This window comes from Tasmannia lanceolata, unplaced genomic scaffold (assembly GCF_043159265.1).
Source record: "Tasmannia lanceolata isolate RefF3 unplaced genomic scaffold, GAP_Taslan_0.1 ptg000002l, whole genome shotgun sequence".
NCBI classification, from domain to species: domain Eukaryota; kingdom Viridiplantae; phylum Streptophyta; class Magnoliopsida; order Canellales; family Winteraceae; genus Tasmannia; species Tasmannia lanceolata.
Genome location: NW_027518679.1, coordinates 50,896,879 through 50,904,233, shown reverse-complemented (window position 1 = coordinate 50,904,233; position 7,355 = coordinate 50,896,879).

Genomic DNA, 7,355 nt, shown 5'->3' with positions numbered 1-7,355 from the left:
AAGTTTCCTATTTAACGTGTGCCACTTGAATTCTTGGAGGGCACGACCTAGTAATTGACCATTTTTTCCCCTCGACATATAATCAAATAATCGTGGACTTTGGATTCAACGTTAGAAAATATCAAAAAATAATCGATACAACTTTGAGGGGAAGCTATATACTTCGGAGTAATTTTTTTTTCCTTTACATGATCATATTGCTCGGAGTGGAAGAATTCAGCTTACGGATACTTCAGCAAATTTCATGTCATTTGATTTTAAAAACCTCATGTATTGAGATTCCTCTGTAATCGGCGAGTAAATGCTATTTAGTCGTAAGAGGGTCTTTCTTATCTGTGCTGCATGTTAATTATATAACACTATGGGGCCGTTTGGATATGCGAATTTTAGAATCCAGGTTTTAGTTTGAAAACAGTGTAAAAGAGGCTTCATGATCAAGCTGCTGCAAGCTATCACGACAGCGTTTCTTGGATTTTAAGTAAGAAATCCAGGTTTTAGAAATCTCTCCGCATCCTGAGATTTCAAAAACATGGAAACATGGGATGATCGCTTGTTGTCTTGCTGATAGAAAGAAGGGCGAGAAATCAGAAAACAACGGCTGGTCCGCTTCTTCTCATGTCTTCTATCTACAATTTTGAAGAAATCCCAGATTCTAGAATCCACGTCCTATAAATGTAGCTAGGATATTAGAGGGCGAGCCTTGAGTCAACGATAAGGTTGCTCCATTACGACCTGGTGGCCTGTGGGTCACGGGTTCGAGTCATGGAAACAGGCTCTCTGCAAAGCAGAGGTAACGGTGCATTTATCTAGCCCTCCCTAGACCTCACAATGGCGGGAGCCTCGTGCACTGGACTGCCCTTTTTTTATGTAGCTAGGATACTGATGTTGGCATTGTCATGTTTTGATAACTGCACTTAGTCATCTTGTCTTTTAAAATAAGAAAAGATAAGCAGATTTTGTGCAATTATTAAAACATGGTAGTGCCAATATCAGAGATGATGGCCATCCACACTGTCAAGAATCTGTTCAATCAAGTCAAGCCATTAACTAATCTTCTAGGCCTAACTTTGAACTGATAAAAAAAAATCTCTTCTCATTAGCAGTCCCGATGTAAAGATTTCAAATGCAAATTGGATTAACATTTCTTCCTTTCTTTCTTAACATTCTACACCATAGGGTGGTCACCCACAAATGACGGTTTGCATCATTGAAAATGCCTAAAATACATACGGGCACTTGACATCGACAAGGTTTCATGTGTTCAATTGTACCTTTCTAGAAGCAAAGTGGGCTATAGTCTGTAGAGGTTGTGTTAGGCAACCATCATGAAAGCTATTTTCCCCTCTTTTCTTAGGTGCAGCGAGAGTAAAAAGATAAAATGCCAACCCACAAAGCCCCTAAAATGTGTTTGATTGAACACCTTTCTAGAAGCAAAGGGGGGCTATATGTAAACCAAAACATAGGGCTGACAAGCCTGACATGCCAAAAGGTCTCATGTGTTTTGATTGGAACATTTAGAACCTTTCTAGAAGCAAAGGTCTTCAATCTCCAAATAAACTTGATGTGTAAAATGTTGGACCACACCCATGCTTGGTTTTGGGTGGAGATTGTCGGGATGTTTCTATCTAAGAAAAAAGTTTTATAAAAATAACACTGTACAGAAAAAATTCAAAATCTAGTGGGTTTGCTATTTTCCTTGAAAACATAGTATTTTCTTTGTTTTTAAACTTTATTAAACAATTTCCTTAGAAATAATTTTGCAAAATGTTCAATGAAAAATTCAATAAAATTTATATGGGGATATATGGGCCCGCCCCTGCTATATGCATTCGAGCGCAGATAGGCTAGCTGCGCTCGAACGCAGAAACAGTTTTCCAAGGGCTTATTGTTCCTGCGCTCGCTCGAGTGTAGAAACAAGGTGTGCCCACATTTTTCTGGGGATCCAAAGCATTCTTTTAATAGATCCTATCATAGATAGGGTGTCCACAAAAAAATCAGCTTCAATGGATCATCCTAACCCTTCCATTTGAGAGAGGAGGGGGAGATGGAAGGACAAATACTGTGGACAAACTCAAAACAACGTTCAACCTAGCCGACTAACTGGTTCAGGGACTTACAATCTCAAAAATAACTTAGTAACTCACAAACACAATAGTTAGTCTAGGAATTTATTGGCACAGTCCACTAGAATGAATAGTCATATCTCACTAACCACTTGTCCGATTTTTACGTATACTCATTGGAAACAAATTTTAAAGGGCTACAACTTTCTAGTCTATTAATTTTCCAAATTCTTTCACCTAATAGTCCAAAAATCATCTTGAAAATCGGGCAGCAACATTGTAGCGGGAATGCACTTGCAGCATAAAGGAAGATGATGTAAATGAAAAAAATAATAAACGCGAAGGGCTTGGTAATCTATGCGATTCGTTGCTCCAATCGTTGATGGTAGATCCATCACGAGTGGATAGAGAAATGAGGTGGGCTACGACACTGCCCCGATTTGAGAATATTAAAACGAATAAAAAAAAATGTAAAGAAGAGGGCTTAGACCCTTTTTTCTCTGTGGAAGAGAATTAGAAGAGAAAAGTTAGGTTTGCTTATGTATTTTTTTGGTTTTGTTGAGGTTAGAAGAGAGAAAATGAAACGTTGGAGTCTTTGTCTTAGAAAGACATAGAAGAGAAGAGAAGAGAGCAAGAGAATCATTTGTTTTTTTTTTGGTAGGTAAGCTGGGGTTTGGCGTGGACCCCTACGGGTTTATTTGAATAATAAAGATGGTACAATCAGCTCACAAAAACTAACCCTATCACAAGAATAGGGGAACTGACCAAGAGTACACCGACAAGACGCTATCAAGTGACGCAGTATCTAAGGACACGAAGTCTCGAGAACTCTTAATAACCACGGGCGTCTATCATCCTCTGACTCAGCTTCCTAGCTCTCTGGCTCTTTCGCAGATTTACCTCCTGCCATTGGTCCCTTTACCAAGAACCATTATCCTGATGGTGAGAATTACTCTTCGTACAATGCCCACGATGGTCCTGAATCTCGATGGTGTTCTGCCCTTGACGCTTCTGCAGTTGAGATTGCACGTCATTGGTGATTGGGTCAGAATCCAAGTCCTCCAAAGCCGAGAATCTATTGCCTTTGAGCTGGTCCTGGGCAGGGGTCACAATAGTGTCTATTGGATTGCCATTTGAGGAATTTCCTACTACTTTCATATCCTTTGAAGGGCTTCGAGGCACTTCGGATTGCTTTCCAATGTTCAAGATTGCTTCAATGGGATGGATCTCATTGGATTGGGAGCTTCTTTTGACAGATTTCCATTCCTTTTTCAAATGAAATTGGGAATGTTATGGAGGTTGCACTCCTCCGTGCGATGGCTGAAGTCTTTGCATGTGGTACAAGCTTCTAGCTTCCAATCGTAGACTATTGGTTGAATAATCTCTCTTGAAGAGGTCATGAGTTTGACGGATTCCGGAAGAGATTGCTCGGCACTTATTTGAATGCACATTCTGGCGTAATTTAGTCTGGACGATTCTGCAGTATGGGTATCCATACATAGTGACTTTCCAATCGAACTAGCAATCCTACTCAAACAATGTTTTGTCCAGAATTTGAGGTGAAGCCCAAGGAGCCTGATCCAAACAGGGATTTCAGGGAGAATCTTCTTTTCCAGGTTGGAATTAGGGTCCCATCTTTGTAGGATTAAGGGTCTACCTCCATAGCTTTGTCCCGTGTCTTCTAGGACTCGTGTACAGTCATCAGCGGAGGAGAACTTAAAAAGAATAAAGCCATGCTCCAGAGTGTGCATTTAGAGGGATCCAGTGAGCTGCCGTTTGCATGTGAGCGTCTCTCTTAATTAAGGAGATGAAGTAGGGTTGTTTGCCGTAAAAAATATCTCATTAGAGAATTTGCCCATTTGTTCTTTGATTCGAGCATTTGGTCATCCTCAAAGAATAGCATCCTCCATTTTTCCTCTTCAGTGGGAGAGATAAGGTCAAGCTTCGTGGGGATAGGAGGGGAAGCTTGATTTGTGAAGAGATTTGTCCAAGGGTTCTGGACCGAAGGGGGCGGGTCCGTCGTCTTGTTGGGCACAACGTATGTGTGAGCAGTTTCCAGCACCATTGCTGGAAGGAAGAGAACGAGAGGGTGTGAGGGCGTTGGATTTTTGTTTCTCAAATGCCTATGTAAGTCCCTAGTAGATTGGAAATTAAAGGAGACCGTTGGGAACTTATCTTTTCCAAAGTGGATGGGTTCGAAAGGTTGGTTGTTGTGACTAGTAGGTCAAAAGTAGGGTTGTAACTTGGGTCGGGTCCGACCTGAAAATAACATGGGTCGGGTTTAGAAATCATGGGTCTTGGGTAGGGTCGGGTTTTAAACTGGAAAACCCAACTCAATCTTGGGTAGGACCGGGTTTAAAGAAAAAAAACCTGAAACCCGACCTGACTCATATGGGTGCACTGTGACTTTCTTAAATACCTCTTGAATAACATAGAAAATTATTTTCCAATATATTGATACAATTGTTTTAATTGAGGTGATCGTGTCTGTTATGTGAAAATATAGTGTCCTTGAGGTTATACACTTGATGACACAAATTTAGAAATTTTTTGTGTGAAGATTTGTTTTTTTTTTTTCTACTATCTTTAAAATTAGTCATTATCCTGCGCTAAAAAATGAAAACCCAACCCGATCTGACCCACGAGTCTTTCTTTTTTTCATTGAAGAACAGACGTTGCTGCTGTTTTGGTTTTTTTTTTTTTTTTGCACACTTCACGTCAACAGTAGACACAAATATATATAGTTTGCTTTGATCTACTCTTTGTGAACTTCCTTATTTGGGTTGGACCCTAAAACAACTATTTGCAAACTCCATATATTATTAACCAACTAGAGATAATACTCCTAGAAACCTAGCTCGAAAGTAAAATCGTAAACACTGACAACATACAATCAAAATACTCGGATAGCCTTGGCTGGAACCACAAGTCACCGTTTGAATTATTATTCCAACACTTCCTGTTAGACCGAAAATCGGTAACAGGTACAGCAGTGACGTAAGAGCTGAGCTGGATGACCAAAGAAGCTGAGTCCTGGGGGACCGGAGTGAACGAGTAGTGAAGTGGCTAGAAGCGAGTCCTGCTATGAGGGCTGAGTCCTGCACAAGGCAAGCGAGGTCAGAAGACCAACCCGGGTTTTACTCCGAACAGGCCCTTCGACACTCAAGTCAGTATGAGCAGGAGTGAAGGGGAGAAGTCTAAGAGTTTGGGTGGAGAGGATTTTTCGCATTACCCATTGGTCTGAGCTTTGATCCCCTATTTATAGGGGAAAACCTGGTGAGGTGTCCTGGACAGGTGGCGGCCTGTGAGAGGCTGGAGTTTACCTACTCCAGGACAGGTGGCGGCCTGTGAGAGGCTGGAGCTCACCTACTCTGGGACAGGTGGCGGCCTGTGAGAGGCTGGAGTTCACCTACTCCAGGACAGGTGGCGGCCTGTGAGAGGCTGGAGCTCACCTACTCTGGGACAGGTGGCGGCCTGTGAGAGGCTGGAGTTTTTACACCCCATCAGTTGCCCCCCAGTTTTCCAAGTCATTGAGGGACTTGGGAAAGTGTGATCAATCGTTTCTCTGGATGGGTAGGCGTTGTTTGGAAGTGAATCGGGGAATTCAGTCTGGAGGTGCAGTCCGGAGTCCGGCTGGAATTGGTCTGGGAGTCCAGTCCGGAGTCCGGAGTTCGGAGTCCGGAGTACGGAGTACGGCTTCCACCGGACTGATTTTGACGTTTTGTAGGACGCGTCGTATTCAGTCCGGAGTTCGGAGTACGGAGTTCGGAGTCCGGAGTACGGCTTCCACTGGACTGATTTTTGTCGTCTTGCTGAAACGCGTTATATCCAGTCCGGCTGGGGCCGGACTGATTTTTGTCGTCTTGCGCCCAGTCCGGTTCGGACCGTACTGCTTTTTGTCGTTTTGCTGAAACGCGTTATATCCAGTCCGGCCCCGGCCGGACTGATTTTTGTCGTCTTGCGCCCAGTCCGGTTCGGACCGGACCACTTTTTGTCGTTTTGCTGAAACGCGTTATATCCAGTCCGGCTGGGGCCAGACTGATTTTTGTCGTCTTGCGCCCAGTCCGGTTCGGACCGGACTGCTTTTTGTCGTTTTGCTGAAACGCGTTATATCCAGTCCGGCTGGGGCCGGACTGATTTTTGTCGTCTTGCGCCCAGTCCGGTTCGGACCGGACTGCTTTTTGTCATTTTGCTGAAACGCGTTATATCCAGTCCGGCTTCGGAAAATCCAGTACGGAGCACGGAGTACGGAGCACGGAAATTTCTTCTGGATATGCGAGTTTTTTACGCGCGCAGGGACACGCGCGTGTTTTGACCGTATTCTTGAGTGGGAGAATGTGTCCGTCATTAATAAGGGACACGTGGCGCTATTTGAGTGCTCTCGAGATGCGTGCATCGCATTTATTGCCCCACCGCCTCTGAAAAGTTATAAAAGGAGGTTTTCCCCTTTCATTTTTTACTTTTCACTTTTTATCTTCTTTTCTGTTCTCTCTCTTTGAGCTCGACTTCGCAGTTCGTAGTTGGAGTTGCGCACGGGTTCGACGAGCTCTACTCACCGGTATTCCTCTCAGCCCTTCTCTTTACTACATGTCTGATAGTAGTTCCCGTTCTGAGTCCGGTACGGAGTCCTCCACTAGTAGTAGTTCAGAATTTAGGCCGCCTCAGGAGCCTGTAATGGCTAAGTTATCCGCTAGGATAGATCTCGTAGATAGCGACGACGGAGGGGTCAGGGACGAAGTGATATTAGACTTGAACGCCACCCCACTCCCGACTGGTAGTCTCCCCCGAGCAGAAGGAAGTGTTGAAAGCGACGTTGCTGAGGCGTCCACAACATTCCTTCCTGGCCGGGCGGTGGAGGTGATCGCTAGAGCGCGAATGGAGGCCAACCCAAAGTACAACCTGCGAGCTTTGGTCGAGGAAAATTACCTCACAAGGTCCATGTTGGGGGACATTAGAGACAAGTACTGCGTGCCCCCAAGATTTGAACTAAGGGCAGTTATAGAGGGAGACATAGCCTGTAACGAGAGTCAGGATCTCTGTATCTACGAGGAGTCACTGAGGGTGGGACTCCGATTTCTTTTGCACCCATTTTTCTCAGCGGTGCTTCGATACTACGGACTGGCCCCAGCCCAAGTTGCTCTGAACTCGTGGAGATTACTGACTGGGTTCTTGTATCTCGTCCACGGCCGGTTAGAGAGGAGCGTGACTTTGTCGCTATTCCGTGCTTGTGCACATCTGAAGAGGCATAAGGAAGGGGGCTGAATTTACATCAGCCAGCGCCCTGAGCTAAAA